Consider the following 17286-nt stretch of genomic DNA (forward strand, 5'->3'; position numbering starts at 1 on the left):
TTACTTCCCGTTTATATTAAAAAGCCAATTTTAGGCTGGCCGTCGTGGCTCATACCTGTAATCTCAGCACTTTGGGAGGCCGAGGAGGGCAGATTACTTTAGTTTAGGAGTTCGAGACCAGCCTGGGCAACATGGCGAAACCCCACGCTACAAAAATACAAAAAATTAGCCAGGCGTGGTGGCGCGTGCCTTTATTCCCAGCTACTTGGGAAGCTGAGGTGGGAGGATTGCTTGAGCCCAGGAGTTGAGATTGCAGTGAGCTGAGATCACATAACTGCACTCCAACCTGGGTGACAGAGCAAGACCCTGCCTCAAAATTTTTTTTTAAACAAGCCAATTTTAATATAATAGAAATATCTCCTTTTCCCCCTGAGTTTTTCTTTCTAAATACTATAAACCTTTTGACAGAAAACTTTCAGTGTATCAGAAGACTTTCGTTTTCAGTCATTTGTATAATTCTTCCTTTCATTTAAAAAATCTCTAATTTTAAATAAGAATGTCCAGCATTCTTATTTGATGAGCTCCATCTTATTGATGGAACTATTTGAGACTTAAAGTAGATGTATTTCCAATTTCAAGAGCCTATAAGTAGAAGAAAATAAGAATAACAAAACTCAAGTTTAACATAAGAATTAATGGAATTAGAAATGTGTAGGAATTAAAGCTTTTAAGTTACGGTAAAGTGTCAAGAATAAAATAATATTGCAAAGAAGGGATGATACTCAATTCTGAAAAAACAGCAGTATTTAGAATAATGATTTCCAGAGTTGTAGTAGGATGGGAAAGATGTAGTAGAATGTGACTGGGCGGTGTGCAAGATAATTTAGCTCATTGTGGAAAAGAAATTAGAACTTTGAGATGTACTTATTTTTATCTCATCCTTTTAAAATGTCTACGTTATGACCTTTACAGTAAACATATTTATTGAAAGTGTAAACACAAACAATATTTACTGAAAGGAATTGTTTTGGAGACCACTGCTTAAACTACCTGAAAGAACAATGAAATAAAAAGAGCATGGAAGGCAGATACATTTAACTTTTTAAATTCTGGCTTAATTGTTTACAAACTTTCTAAGCAGGGCAAGTTAACTATTTTGAACCTCAGTTTCTCCAGTTATTAGTATTAGGTAATTCTTACTTCATGGGAATGTTTTGAGTATTAAATGAAATAATAAATACGTCAAAGGCTTTATAAAGTTTCCCTCCCTTTTTGTAAAATAAAAAGGAACCAACAAGTTGAGGTTACAAGAGATATGTTGATGGGATGAAAAATTAATCAGCTGTTAGCTGTTGCCTGGGTATTTTCCTTGTGATTATTTATTTTATTTACATATATTTTTGGAGACAGAGTCTGTCTCTCTGTCACCCAGGCTGGAGTATTGTGGCGTGCTCTCAGCTCACTGCAACCTCCACCTCGTCGGTTCAAATGATTCTTGTGCCTCAGCCTTCCGAGTAGCTCAAATTAGAGATGTGTGCCACCATGTCCAGCTAATTTTTTTGTATTTTTAGTTGAGATGGGTTTCGCCATGTTGGCCAGGCTAGTCTGGAAATCCTGGCTTCAAGTGGTCCACCTGCCTTGGCCTCCTGAAGTGCTGGGATTACAGCCATGAGCCGCCACACCCGGCCACAGTGATTTTTTTTTTTTTTCCTACCACTTTCTTCTTTCAATAAAACCATACTCGATGTACAAAAAGAGCAGGAAAGTCAGGAGACTGGGAAGCTTTGCTACTAACTTTGAATGTGTGATCTTGAACACGTAATTTCATCTTTTTCTTACCTGTAAAACAAAGGGATTGAACTAGATTACTTGTAAGATGCTTTCCTACTTTAATATATCAGTGAATCTTTTCAAAACAGAGTAATTATATTGAATGTCACTGTCATCCTAGGGTAAGTGAAATAGTCTTTAACGACATGCAGGTGACAGTTTGTGAGCTTGCTTAAAAACATGATTGCTTTGCCTGTTCTTCTCAAGAAATTTTAGTCAAGTGCAAGTTAGAGCTGATCAATACAACCAAATCACAGTGTTTTTGCATTCCCAGAAATTGTTAGTACTGTATGTGATCAGTATGTACAATAAATTTTTTTACCAACTAAAAAAATTTCTTAAGGAAAAAAATAATGACCTAAGGCAAAATGTTTAGAGCTAGATAAAGGAAATTAATATCTCTAGATGCGATTTTACTTTACAACTTTATTGAGGTATGATCCATTTAATATAAACTTCACCTGTTTAAGTATACAATTTGATGGTTTCCAGTTTTAGAACCTTTTCATCAGTCCCCAAATTTTCCTCAAGCCTATTTGTAGTGAGTTCCCAACTCCCACAACCCTCTCCAGTTCTGGCAACTACTGATCTGCTTTTTGTTTCTATAAATTTTTCTGGACATTTCATCTAAAAAGAATTATACTGTATGTAGTCTTTTGCATCTGGCTTTTTTCACTTTGCGTGTTTTGAGGTTCATTTATGACATGGCATGTATCAGTATTTTGTTCTTTTTTATTGCTGAATGGTAGTTCATTATATTGCGATATGTTGTCTATGCACTAGTTGGTAGATACTTATATAATTTCCAGCTTTTTACTTTTATGAATAATACTTTTTTGAGCATTCATGGAGAAATCTTTGTGTGGACATACGTTTTTATTTATCTTGGATACATTCCTAAGAATGGAATTGCTGGACCATATGATAAATTAACTTTTTAAGAAACAGCCAAACTGTATTCCAATGTGGCTGTATCATTTTACATTTCTACCAGCAGTGTGTAAGGGTTCAAGTTTCTCCACATCTTCACCAACACTTAATATTGTCTGTCTTTTTTATAATATTACGGCAATTTAATGGATGTGTCATGGTATCGTGGTTTCAATGAGAGTATACCTAATGACTAATGATATTGAGCACTTTTTTTTGTATGTTTTTAAGCCATTCATATGTATGTGTTCTTTGGCGAAGTGTCTAAGTAAGTTCTTTGCCCATTTTAAAAGTTGCATTATCTTCTTGTTCACTAGTGAGAGTTCATTTAAATTCTGAATACAAGAGCTTCATCAGATTTGTGATTTGGCAATAATTTCTCCCAGTCTATGGCTTGTCTTTTCATTTTCTTATTGATACCATTTGAACTATGAAAGTTGTTAACTTTAATGAAATCCAGTTTATCAGTTTTATCTGTTATGGCTCATGTTTTTGTTATCTAAGAACTCTGCCTTGTTTTTGTCATCTAAGAACTCTGCCTGACCCAAGGTCGCAAATGTTTTCTCCTATATTTTCCTTTAGATGGTTTATAGTTTAAGCTCATACGTTTAGGCATTTGATCCATTTGAATTAATTTTTGTGTATGGTATAAGATAATAGTCTGTTTTATTTTATTTTGCATGTAGATGTCTAGTTATCTAAAAATTATTTGTTGACAAGACTGTCTCTTATTCCATTGAATTTTCTGGGCATCTTTGTGAGAAATCTAACATAAATACAAAGATTTCTTTCTGGACTCTAAATTCTCTTCGTTGATCAATCCGTATACCTGTCCTTACATTAATACCATACAATCTTGATTACTGTAGCTTCATAGTAAGTTTTGAAATTGGGTAGTATAAGTTCTCCAACTTTTTTCTTCCCCAAATTATTTTGGCTATTCTAGATCCTTTGTATTTTCCTATAAAGTTAGGATCCGCTTATTTCTACAGAAAAAAAAAAAACAGCTGGGATTTTGAAAAAGATTATGTTGAATCTATAGATCAATTTGAAGAGGATTACCATATTAACAATTTTGAATTTTCTAATTTATGAGCATGGAATGTTAAAGATCTTTTTGACTCAGCAATGTCTTATAACAGTGTGCAATACAAATCTTGTACTTCTTTTTAAAAATTTATTCCCAAATACTCTTCATGGTCCTAGTTTGAATGGAATTGTTTTCTTAATTTCATTTTTGCATTTTTGCTAGAATGTAGAACTACAACTGATTTTCGTATATTGAGTTTCTGTCTTGTGATCTAGCTGAGCTTTTTTTTATTATTCTAGTTGTTTGTTAGTGGCTTCTTAGGATTTTCTACATACTGGACAGTGTCATCTGATAATGCAGTTTCATTTCTTCGTGTCTAATCTGAATGCATTTAATATCTTTTTAAGTTTTTTTCTTTTTAAGATATGTTACTTTTTGGTGTTTTACTGTACTAAAACCTACAGGACAATATTCAGTGGAAGGAATAAGAACAGGCATCTTTGTTTTTCTCCTGATAGGGAAGTTAGCTGTAGACTTGTCATTGACACTCTTTATTAGGTTGAAAAAGAGCCTTTTTATTTCTAATTTTTGAGAGTTTTAAAAAATAATGAATGGTTGTTGGATTTTGTCAAGTGTTTTTCCGTGTCTTTCGAAATGATCATGTAGCTTTAGTTGTTATTTCTATTAATAAGATGTTTTACATTAATTTATTTTTAGATAGTTAACCACCCTTGCATTCACAGGATAAATCCCATTTGGTCCTAATGTATAGTCATTTTTATATGTTGCTGAATTTGGTTTGCCAGTTTTTAAAAAATAATTTTTGTATGTGTGTTCATGAGGGATATTGGTCTGTAGTTGTTTTTTTGTTTTTTTGTTTTTTTGTTTTTTTTGCATTGTCTCTGTCTTTGGTGATACCAGACTCAGTTGGGAAATATTCTCCTCTAGTTTATAAAACAGTTTATAAAAGTTTGCTATTCTTTCTTACATATTTCATAACATTCATTGATGAAGATCATCTGTGCCTAGGCTTTTCTTAGTGTGAAGATTTTTAAATAGTTCAATTTTCTTATTTGTTAGGGATCTATTCAGAGTTTCTATTTCTTGTTGAGTCTGTTCTGGTAATTTGTCTTTTGAAGAATTTCTTTTTTTCTTTTTTAATATGTTATGTAATTTGTTGGCTTAAAGTTCATATTCCCTTTTAATTCTTTTTTTTTATTTTTTTGAAAAGGAGTCTCACTGTCACCCAGGCTGGAGTGCAGTGGTATGATCTTGGCTCACTGCAGCCTCTGCCTCCTAGGCTCAAGTGATCTTCCCACCTAACCCTCCTGAGTAACTAAAACCACAGGTGCGTGCCACCATGCCCGACTAATTTTTGTATTTTCTGTAGAGATGGGGTTTCTCCTTGTTGCCCAGATTTCTCTCAAACTCCTGGACTCAAATGATCTACCCGCCTTGGCCTGGAAAGTGTTGGGATTATAGGCGTGAGCCATCGCACCTGGCCTTCCCTCTTAATTTCTAAAGGATTGGTGATGATTTCCCCTCCTTCATTTCTGATTTTGGTAATTTGTGTCTGTTCTTCTCTCTTACTTTCCTGGTCATTCTATTTAAGGGATTGTCAATTTTGTTGATTTTTTTTTTTTAAGAACTAATTTTTGAATTCATTGGTATTTCTCTGTTTTTTGTTGTTGTTGTTTTCTGTTTATTTTTACTTTAATCTTTATTTTTTTTCTTCTTCCTGTTTTTGATTTTGTTTGCACTTTTTCTAGTTTCTTAAGGTATGAAAGCAATAGATACTGATTTGAGACCTTTCTAATATAGGCATTTCAATCTGTAAATATTCCTACAAAACTGCTTTAGCTGTATCCAATGAAGTTTGATATGTTGTGTTTTCATTTTCCTGCAGTTTTAAGTATTTAATTTCTCTCATGATTTCTTCTCTGACCCATTGATTTTCTCAGATTTCTTTCGGTTATGGATTTTAATTTTATTCTTTTGTTGTCAGGGAACACCCTTTATATGATTTGTTGTAAATTTAGTGAGATTTATTTCTTGGCCCAGCATGTGATCAATTTTGGAGAACGTTCTTGTGTGCTTAGAAGGCATTGAGTATTCTGTGGTCTTTGAGTGTTCTGTAAACTTAAGTTAGGTTATTTTGGTTGATAGTGTTGCTGAAGTTTTTTTACATCCTTGTTAATTTTCTCTCTAGTTATATTTATCATTCAGTTCTGTTGGTTTGTGCTTCATATATTTGGCAGCTTCGTTGTTAGGTATGAACACATGTATAAATGCTGTATCTTCCTGATGTACTGACTCTATCATTATGAAATATCCCTGTTTTTCTTTGTTACTATTTATCTTCAAGTCTGTTTCATCTGCTGTTAATAGCCACTCCAGCTTTTTTATTGTTTCTGTTTGTATGGAGTATATTTCCTATTATTTTACTTTCAATCTACTTGTATCTTTGAATCAAAGAGTGTCTTTTGTAGAAGTATATAATTGGATCTTGTTATTTGAACCAATATGATAGTTTTTTGGCTTTTGATTGTCATATTTAGTCTATTCCCATTTAATGTGATTTTTGATATGAGTGAATTTATTTCTGCCATTCTTCCTTTACTGCCTTCTTTTGTGTTAAATATTCTTTTAGTGTACTATTTAAATTCTGTTGATTTGTTTTTTGGTTTTTTTTTTTTTTTAAAGAACAGAGTCTCATTCTGTTGCCCAGGCTCAAGTGTAGTGGCTGTTCACAACTGCCATCATAGCATACTACAGACTCAAACTCTTGGCTCAAGTGATCCTTTCCCTTCAGCCTTGTGAGTAGCTAGGAGTACAGGCATATAGGAGTACATTGGAGCACACAGTTGTACACTACTGCATGCAGCTCTCTTGATTTTTTTAAAAACAACTTTTTAGAGTTATTTCCTTGGAGGTTACTATAGGGATTATAATATGCTTCTTAATTTATCACAATCTACTTGTATAGTTAAATTTTTATTCCAGTATAGTAGTAGAAAAACTCTCCCTTTAATAAAGTTTAGAGTAGATAAGTTTTTAAAAACATACTGTTTTTTAAAAATGTACTGTTTTTAAAATCCTAATTTTTATACTTAGTAAATTTTATACTTAATAATTCTATTTTATGATATTTCTAAACTATGGTATCAGTTCTGGTGTGTTTTCTATATCAATTAACATTTAGCTAGAATTTATTCTATATTAATTAACATTATTAATTATTAACATTAGTATTGACATATGTCAGCATTTAGTGAAATTCTAGCTAAATGCAGTGTCATATTGGATTCTGTTATGAGTTTCATGGTTACTTATAATAAACTCCCAGTTTCCCCATTACACAGTAGAATGGTATTTTTCCAATTTGAACTCTTAATTCTAAATTTTCTTCTACCTTTAAAATTCTGTGATTCTATTTGGTCAAAAGTGTCTATAGAAATAATACTTAATTTGATATGTTTATATAGCAGTTATTCAAAACTTACTCATCTATTATTTGCTGACATCTGATGAGATATAGTTCTAGAGACATTTTTTATTTCTGGACTTTAGTCTTGGGTGGATGAAAATTTGATCTGATTTCAGGAAAGAAAAAGGATCTTAAGTTAGAATCCATAACATGTGTAAGAAGTTTGTTTTTAATGTCAATGTAATGGTAATTTTTGATAAAGAATTTAATTTTTTAATTTAATTAACTAAATCTAATTAGTTAATTAGATTTTTCTGTATGATTTCAGACACCAATAGTGAAAATTACCCAATTCCATTTAATTTGGTAGCAGTAAGATATCAGTTGGCTTTTATTATTTAATCTTCCTTGCTCCTTTATCAACTATACCACATTTATATAAGTAAAAACTTACTCATGTTGCTAGCTTTTTGTGTAACTGTTTTGCATTTTATTCTCAATTTTCCCAAGGATTTTACACTTTCAGTCCATGTAAAACTTCAACTCTTATTTTTCTTAATAAGAGTATTGCAGGGAGCAGTTTCTAGAATTAACTGATAGGTCTCTGTTAAAATGAGGTTCTCTTTCTAATAAAAAACAGGTGTGACGTGGCTAATGTAAGCTTAACATGTAAAGATCATGGTATTAAGATCACTTGATACATGTTTGCATATGACCACCTGGTGTCATCATTTTAACTACATGAACTTGCTCAGCATCCTGATTTCATACTCTTTAACCTAGTGTTTGATTGTATAAGGCGTTGTGTTTTTCATCTAATACATTCTCTAGCAGTTTTGTGTTTCATTTCAACCTGGTAACCATATGACCAGCATTGTGCTAGGTATTATGGAGAGATTTCAAAAATTAATTTTAAAAAATTAATTAGACAAGATTCTGTACTTAAGGTGCCAATGAAATGATTAGAAATAATGTAATTATGCATGGCTGGATGCTGACTTTGTGTGGTCTAATACAGGAATTCATTAAAGGAAAAGATTGTGAAGTAAAATGGTAGGTAGAGGATGGTTTCCAGGAAGATTTGGAACTTGAAGGATGGTAAGTGAAATGATAGAGGAATAGAGGATAGATAGATTTTGTCTAGGTGTAATGATAAAATAGCAACATAGACAGTCCTTGATTTACAGCAGGTCAACTTTACCGTTCGGATTACTAATGAATGGGAGCAATGGTAGAAGATCTAAGATTACAGATAGTGATTTTTCATTTTAGAAATATTTGAGCAGTAACATTTTAAGGGGAAATGATTGTCATGTTGACACATTCACACATTGGTACTATAAGAATTTGTAGTGCCAAAAAAGAATCATGAATGAATTCCCACATAATGAAGCAATAAAGAACTTTCAGAGGCCACGGAAATAATTCAATTTTTGAAGAGCTATAGGTAGACCTGAGTAGCTAGAGTTAAGAAGTTATCAAAGATAATGAACCATTAGAGAAAGTGGAGTCAGTAGAGTCAATCTAAGGTACAAGAAAGATTGAGTCACAGAAACCAAAGAATGAGTTGCAGGATAGGACTCACTCACTACGTGCGTTGAATGTTGCAATACTGTTTTTCTTCTCTTCAGTGTCCCTCTTTTCCTCCTTATAGCTTAAATTCAAAGGTCATTTAATCATTCCCTTGCATACAAATACCTTCAGTTCCTTCGCTTCTCTCTGTTTTGGCAAAACCACAGCTTTGGTTAAATCTCACCCTCGCAGCTAAGTGGTACTGGAGAAGAATTCAAAAAACATAATGACTGGTCTCACTTTAAAGGTAGTGGGCTCTTAATGTTACCCAGCAACTGTACCACACTTCTTTGAGCCGTTCACTCTCCTAGATGATTGTTTTATTCTTTTTCCTCTCCTGAAAACCTCCAACATCTCTTCCTCATCAAGGCAATCAGAAAAGCTTTCACAAGTACCTGACATCACATTTGTCCTCCCATTCTTTGTTAAACCTACCCTAAACAGGTTTCTGCTCTTCTGTCCCACCATTTTCAAAATGGGTCTTCTCTAAGTCACCAGTAACTTGCATCAAGTCTAGTGGTCAGTTCTCAGACTTTAGTATTCAGTGACCAGTTGATGACTCCTCTGGTATTGGGGGCTCTCTTCATTTTGCTTCTAAGGTACCATATTGTATTAGAATTGCTGTATCAATCCCAGTGCCAACACAGAACACACAATATCCAAGGTTTCTTTTCAGTTCTTTTTGTTCTTAGGATATATTCCAGTATATTCGTTTCCTAGGGCTGCTATAACAACTATAATACCATAAAGCTGGTGGCTTAAAACAACAGAGATTTATTGTCTCACAGTTCAAGGGGCCAGAAGGCCAAACCAAAATGTCAGTGTGCCGATTCACCTTCCAAAGGCTCTAGGAAAGAGTCCTTCCTTGCCTCTTCCAGCTATTGTAGTGGCTCCAGGGATTCTTTATCTTGTGGCTACATAAAACCCCGGTCTCTGACTCTGTCCTCCTGTGGCTCCCTTAGTATGTCTGTCTCTTTCTTCTATCTTATATAAGGGTGTGTGTCATTAGATTTAGGGACCACCCTAAATCCAAGATGATCTCATCTTGAGATCCTTTATTACATTGGCAAAGACCCTTTTTCCAAATAAGGTGACATTTATGGGCTCCCAGTGGACTTATTTGCAGGGGGGTTGTGGGGTTTTATATTTCAATAAACTACTCAGTAATTGTATAGTTATAGTACTGTCATCGCAGTTACTTGAAAAATTTTTGTGTGTGATTATGGTATTATTTGATCTATAGTTGAGTTTGTTTGTTGCTGTTTGTGTTGAGTTTTAGGATTTGCTTTTTCATCCACTAATCAATAATATTGATTTTTGAGTATAGGTAACATACACAGTCATGTACCATATGATGACATTTGGTCAACAACAGACCATAATGACTGAGGTCCTATAGGATTTTAATACCGTATTTTTACTGTACCTTTTCTATGTTTAGATACACAAATACTTACTATTGTGTTATAAATGGCTACGTATACAGTACAGTAACATGCTGTTTAGGTTTGTAGCCTAGGAGCAATAGGCTATACCAGTAGCAATAGGTGTGTAGTAGGCTATACCATCTAGGTGTGTGTAGGTACATTCTATCATGTTTGCACAGTGATGAAATTGCCTAATGGTACATTTCTCAGAACGTTTGTCCCTGTCATTATGTGACACATAACTGTGTGTGTCTCCGAGGTCAAAGTTACTATTAGGAGGATATGCCCAGAATTCTCACTACCATCCCATTTTATCTTCCTTGTGGATAACCATTTTATGATTACTGTCAAGTTTATCTTAACCTAACAAGTAAGTCTGATTAACCTCATCTTAATAATGGGACAAAAACAAGAGAACTGCCCAGAGTTCCTATCTTTAAAATGGTGGTAACAAGACTTATTCATTGGATTATATTGAAGATTAAATGGGGAAAAAAAACTAAAACAACTAGCACAGTGCCTGGCACATAGTAGATTTAATTTCCTTTTTTCCCCTCTGTACCTCATAATATAGGCTATGTATTGCCTACAATTAGGGAGGCTAATCAATTTGTTCACATATAGCCTTTTCTTTCTATAAAGGAGAATTTGTGGTATATTAAACAGGCATTATAAAATATTGCCCAGAAGTTTTATCAATTTTTGGCTTTCAGCTCCGGAAACTATAGATAGCATTTATCTATAGTTAGTAGCACTGGTTTGTAAATTTGGAATCGTGATCCTCTCATTCATTTATGTATTAGAGCAAAGTCAGACTTATTTTAAAAACAATTCTGACCTGCCTGAGGCTTCTGTCTAGAAGTGGAATGTATTTTGGGTAAGCTTCTTAAACTTCATAAAATCACCTTCTCATTTGTTCCTTGCCTTAATTGATAAAACATGTACTTCTGCTCTTAATGATATTCAGCCATATACTCTTGACATTCTAAATTTTTCTAACACTCAATTTTGAGAAATGTATTAATGGAGCACTGACTAAAGGTTGGCATTCTCTGCATTCCTGTGAATATTTCAAATTTTACTTTTAAGTTAAACCATACCATTGGAGATCTGTGTGCATGGATTGCATGATTTTGACCTCCTGTTAACTTTGCGTTTACTGGATTGTACTTTTAGGATGTGATTTCCCCCGCCCCCCAAGAAAAGAGAGGAAAAGGAGAAGTCGCCTAAAACAGATCTTTAATTTTTTTAGGAACACTATTAAGGACCTTCTCCATTATGTCATCCAGCGTCTTTCTGAGGACTTACTAGTGAAGTTACTCTCTGATTTCTGCATCTTGGAAAAGCTGTACTTTGGAACAACTACTAATTCACTTTTATTTTACATACATAATACTTTCTTCTTTTTGTTGCTAACAAGGAGACTAAAGCCTTATTTTAGGACCAACTCTTGGAGTTTGGAGAACAATGTCTGTTTCTGTGTGCCATTTTTATTTATTTTCGATATCAAAATGTATCCTTTGCCCGGAATCTTTCCCCTGTTTATTTTTAGTCATATGTATGCATCAAAATTACCTGAAGCACTTATTAAATACCAGCTCCCATCCTTGAAAACCTTGGGTTCAGCGGTGTAATAGATTGCATTAATAGCATCAGTTCTTTGCCATGTGACTATACCATTTACCACCTGCTCCTAAAGGGGCAGATTATATTTCGTTGCCCCCTGCTTTGGATTTGGTCATAGGACTCACTTTGGTATTAGTGGGCATGACATGACCAAAGGCTTGAGTAGCACTGGCAGGATTGGGCTCGTATTTTTGTGCCTCTATCATCTCCAAAAGACCATGTCCAGCCTGGCCCACTGGTTCCAGGAGAAAGGTTGAGAGACTGTAGTTTTAGGCCAGTACGTATTGAAGTATTTAGGGGAATGAACTTTGATGTTGTCACCTCTTAAATGGTTCAAGGGAGACACACCACACACACACGCACGCACGCATGCACGCACGCACGCATGCACGCACGCATGCACACCCCTGACCACCACCACCACACCACGAGTGAGGAAGGGAAACAGGAGGAAAGAGTTTGTGATTGTTTAAGCAGATGGAGCAAAATATAAACAATTGGTGAATCTGGTTAAAGATTATGGTAGTTTCTTGACTGTGTAATTTTTTAAGTTTGAAATTATATCAAAAGTAAAAGTTATCTCTTCCACCGAAAAATGTGAAAACATTTAAAACCCAAAGAAAATTGTTCTGCAAAGTTTCTAAATCAACTAATTTGAACATTAAACTTTGTTAAGTGATAAAAAATCTATACTAATGAACTATGTACTGTCTAGAATGCACAGAGTATTACTGTTTTTTAAATTTTTAAATTTTGAAATAATGTAGATCCATAGGAAGTTGGGGAAAAATGTACAAGGAAGTCGTCACCCAGCTTCTCACAATAATAAAATTTTATATAAGTATATTACAGTTTCAAAACCAGGAAACTGACGTTGATACAATCCAGGAACTTGTTCAGATTTAACCAGGTGGATATGTACTGTTGTGTGCGTGTACGGCAGGGGTGTGTGTGTACAGTTGTGTGTACATGTAGTTATGTATAACAGTACCACACTCAACTTACTATTCTATCACTGTAAGCACTACTTTGGGTGCTATCTCTTCATAACTACACCTGCACTCTTGTTTTTTTGTTTCTGTTTTTTCACAGGGTCTTGCTCTGTCACCCAGACTGGAGTGCAGTGGTGCAGTCACAGCTCACTGCACCCTCAACCTCCGTGGCTCAAGTGATCCTTACACCTCAGCCTCCCAAATAGCTGGAACTACAGGTGCATACTACCACACTTGACTAATTTTTGTAATTTTTGTAGAAATGGGCTTTTGCCATATTGCCCAGACTGTTTTTGAACTCTTGGGCTCAAGCTATCCATCTACCTCGGCCTCCCAAAGTTGGTATTCCAGGCTTGAGCCACTGTGCCTGGCCCACTTGGGAGTTTTCAGTCCCTGGCAACCACTAATCTTTTCACCATCTCTATGATGTTATTATTTCAAGAATGTTACAAAAATGGAATCATGTAGTTTGTAGGCTTTTGAGATTGGTATTTTTTCTACTTGGTGTAATTTCCTTTATATCATCCAAGTTGATGTTTTTACCAATAATTTTTTTCCTTTTATTGTTCTAGCATTCCGTAGTATGGATCTACTGTGGTTGGTTTAACCATGTCTGCATTGAAGGACGTTTGTTTCCAGCTTTTGGCTATTATGAAATTGTCTTAGTCCATTTTGTGCTGCTCTAACAGAATATCTGAGACTGGGTAGTTTATAAAAACAGAGATTTATTTCTTACAATTCTGGAGTCTGGCAAGTTCAAGGTTGAGGGGCCCACATCTGGGGAGGACCTTCTTGCTGTTTCATCCCATAATGGAAAGTGGAGGAGCAAGAGAGCACAAGACATTAGTGGGGAGAAATAGAAGGGGACAGAACTCTTCTTTTTATCAGGAACTCACTCCTGAGACAACAACATTAATCCATTTATGAAGGCAAAAGAGTCCTTGTGAACTAATCACCTTTTAAAGGTCCCATCTCTCAACACTGTTGTATTGGGGATTAAGTTTCCAACAAATGAACTTTAGGGGACACAGTCAAGCCATAGCACAAATAAAGCAGCTGTGAACATTCATTTGCAGGTTTTTGCATGAACATAGTTTTCATCTCATAAACACCCAAGAATATACAATTGCCCTTTTACTTAGCATTTAGATTTTTCCTTTAAAGTTTATTCTGAGGCAATTGTTTTCATACTTTATTTGTGAAAAACTATTGTTCTTTCCAAGGCCTTAAAGCTCTGACTAATTCTGTAAACATAGTTATTGTAATTTCAGGTTAATATTTTTAAGGACTATACATATTTTATTACATGTATTTAAGAGAGAAATGGATTCAAAACTAAGCAACTTTTAAGTGTGCCATGCTTATTAACTAAGATATGTGTGGGAGTAACCAGTAGATTATTTTTTGAAGTAGCATGAGTCAAAATAAATCAAATTGAGAGTGCCTTCAGCTTGTCTGTCAGGTGAGGAATGAACTAATTTGTATGTACCTTTTCTCCCGAGTCTTGTGTCAGTCCATCACTGTGTACTAGATAATCTTCTTTCCTTAGCTAGTTTCTGTCCTTCTTCAGAGACTTGAACGTGCTAAGATCCTCATTTCTTCTTCCCCCTTTGCCTATTTAACTCTTACTTATGAGAATTCCCTCATCAGGCATTTCCTCCCTCCCCGAACATAAGTTTAATTAACCTTTTTTTCTTCTCTTGCAACAGTTTTTGTTTTGTTTTGTTTTGTTTTTCATATGAAAAACAGCTAGGACTCTGGAATGTTAAGAGTGGGGATTCTGGAATCAGACTTGGGCAAGTTACTTAATCTTTATGTGCCTCTGTTATTAATTATCTTAAAATGAATATAAAAGTAGTACCTAATTCATAAGATAAGAATTAAATGAATTAAAATATGTAAATCCCTTAGATAACAATGCTAGGCATATATTAAGCACTATGTTAGTGTCATGAAATGTCATTACTGTTAGGGAATTTATCACAAATATGTAATTATATGTTTCGTAGTGATTATTCAGTGCATCATCCCTACTGGACTCTTACTGTCTGTGAGGGTATGTCTCTTTGGTTTACCACTGTATCCTCAACAACCACTGACGGTCCCTATTGTAGGTGTTAGGTATTAAGTGCATGATAGTGAATGCATAAAGGTTTACTTTTTAAAAGAAAATCTGGAAATCAGATAATCAAAAAGAAAGAAATTAATCACTTAGTAAGTTTCATCTCCCAGTGATAAGAAAACTTAGATAAAGAGAGGTTAAACTACTCCTTCAAGTTCAGGCAATTCAGTATTCTAATTGAAAGTGTTGTGTTTCCTTTTTAAGTCTAGTTTTGCTTCTGTGTTTATGTGTCATAATTAATTGTGTTAAAACATAATTTTAGAAACCGATCTTTCTATATCCCTCTTTTCTATACCTCCCAATTTTACTTCAATTTCTTAAACAACAATAAAAGTCCCCTATAACATAAGATAAAGCTTTTCTTCCTAATTATCTTCTTTAGGTACTTTAAAAATCAATCAGCTATCACATATTCTGGACCCCTATTGAGTTAATATCCCAAGAGTTTCAAAACCCAGAAACAAAACAAACAAAAAAAAACCCCACCAAAAATGCTGTTTGGAGAGTTTCAGGTTTAATTAAAGAGTCTGTCCAGTTCTTTTGCTGTTTGAAATCATTACCTGAGAAATTACGCTATAACAAACACATGGTCATTTGATTTCTGTTTCCATTAGCCTTCTACCCTGGGATATATGACTACTACATTTTCTTTTTAATAATCTGTGTTTCATAGTAAGTTTACTTTTGTGGAACTCTGTTATTAAATCAAAAATCTTACTTAAAATTTAAAAATTTATTTTTCTAACGAACAGTTGGTATTACAGAACTAAATTTTTAAAATTTTATGTGCAGAAAGGATCTAGTATTTCATGTTATCAAAACTTGCATGTTGTGATTGGTTCATTGACCATGAGTATATTAATTTAGAAAAAAATACATCCCTAATTTATATCATACTTAATTTGTATACTTGTCATATAATGCAGAGGTCCAATGGAAAGCCTAGAAAGGTTACTGTAGGTAATGAGTTACAAGTCACTTTTCTCCATTGATAGCTTCTTTTTCTGTAAATCGAACTACTTAAAATAGTTTATAAACTTAGATCCTTAGTAAAAAGCTGTTTTTTATTGGTTTAAGTTGACTTTTTAAAAATTTATCTTCGCTGGCCAGGCGCAGTGGCTCATGCCTATAAGCCCAGCTCTTTGGGAGGTGGATGGGGGGTGGATCACCTCAGGTCATGAGTTTGAAGCCAGCCTGGCCAACATGGTGAAAGCCCATCTCTACTAAAAATACCAAAATTAGCCGGGTGGGGTGGTGCATGCCTTAATCCCAGCTACTCGGGAGGCTGAGGCACAAGAATCACTTGAACCCGTGAGTCAGAGGTTTCAGTAAGCTGAGATCATGCCACTGCACGCCAGCCTGGGTGATGGAGTGAGACTCTGTCTTTAAAAAAAAAAAAATGGCCGGATTCAGTGGCTCACGCCTGTAATCCCAGCACTTTGGGAGGCCAAAGCAGGCGGATCACTTGAGGTCAGGAGTTTGAGACCAGTCTGACCAAGATGATGAAGCCCCATCTTTACTAAAAATAAAAAAATTAGCTGGGCATGGTGGCGGCGCACGCCTGTAGCCCAACTACTTGAGGGGCTGAGGCGCAAGAATCACTTGAACCCTGGAGGCAGAGGCTGTAGTGAGCCCAGATCGCACCACTGCACTTCAGCCTGGGTGACAGAGTGAGACTTTGTCTTAAAAAAAAAAAAAAAAAAAATTATCCTCCCTAAAAAGCTATTCCAGTATCTTTTTTCACATTCATTAGTTATATTATTTAGTGGTTATATGTAGTTCTTTTGAACTGTTTTCTGAGTTTTTGAAACCAATTGCAGAAATACAGCCCGAGGGAAACATGGTTTAGCAGTAGTAGGACTGAAAAAAAGAAGGTTTTTTTGTTTTGTTTGTTGTTTTGTTTTGTTTTTGTTTGTTTGTTTGTTTGAGGTGGAGTCTCACCCTGTCACCCAGGCTGGAGTGCAGTGGCGCCATCTCAGCTCACTGCAAGCTCCGCCTCCCAGGTTCATGCCATTCTCCTGCCTCAGCCTCCTGAGTAGCTGGTACTACAGGTGCCCGTCACCACGCCCGGCTAATTTTTTGTATTTTTAGTAGAGACGGGGTTTCACCGTGTTAGCCAGGATGGTCTCTATCTGACCTCGTGATCCTCCCGCCTCAGCCACCCAAAGTGCTGGGATTACAGACGTGAGCCACTGTGCCTGGCCAAAAAGAAGTTTTAATTATTGCCAACCTCACTGTGAGACTGTAGTATTTTGTACCTAACAAAAAAGTTTCCATAGTAATCCTTAGTAAAAAAAAAAAAAAACAAAACAAAAAAAGCAAAACCTTCTATTACAGAAAACTATATAGTTGTTATACTGTACTTTTAAATTTTTGTTGTGTTTTTTATT

The 17286-nt window shown here is 34.9% G+C and overlaps 1 protein-coding gene across 7 annotated transcripts in view; it reads left to right on the plus strand.

The window, feature by feature from the left end:
* NIPBL (NIPBL cohesin loading factor) overlaps window positions 1-17286 on the plus strand; it is a 214916-nt gene that overhangs the window by 75754 nt on the left and 121876 nt on the right. For 2 of the 7 annotated variants that reach the window (XM_050794497.1, XM_050794498.1), the window contains exon 1: window positions 6968-12992. The exons of the other annotated variants lie outside the window; for them this stretch is intronic. The gene's annotated coding sequence lies outside the window, so the exon portion shown is untranslated. Of the gene's footprint in view, window positions 1-6967; window positions 12993-17286 lie in introns of those variants that run through there. 7 annotated transcript variants of the gene reach the window in all.

The sequence above is a fragment of the Macaca thibetana genome, chromosome 6 (assembly GCF_024542745.1).
Source record: "Macaca thibetana thibetana isolate TM-01 chromosome 6, ASM2454274v1, whole genome shotgun sequence".
Lineage (NCBI taxonomy): Eukaryota > Metazoa > Chordata > Mammalia > Primates > Cercopithecidae > Macaca > Macaca thibetana.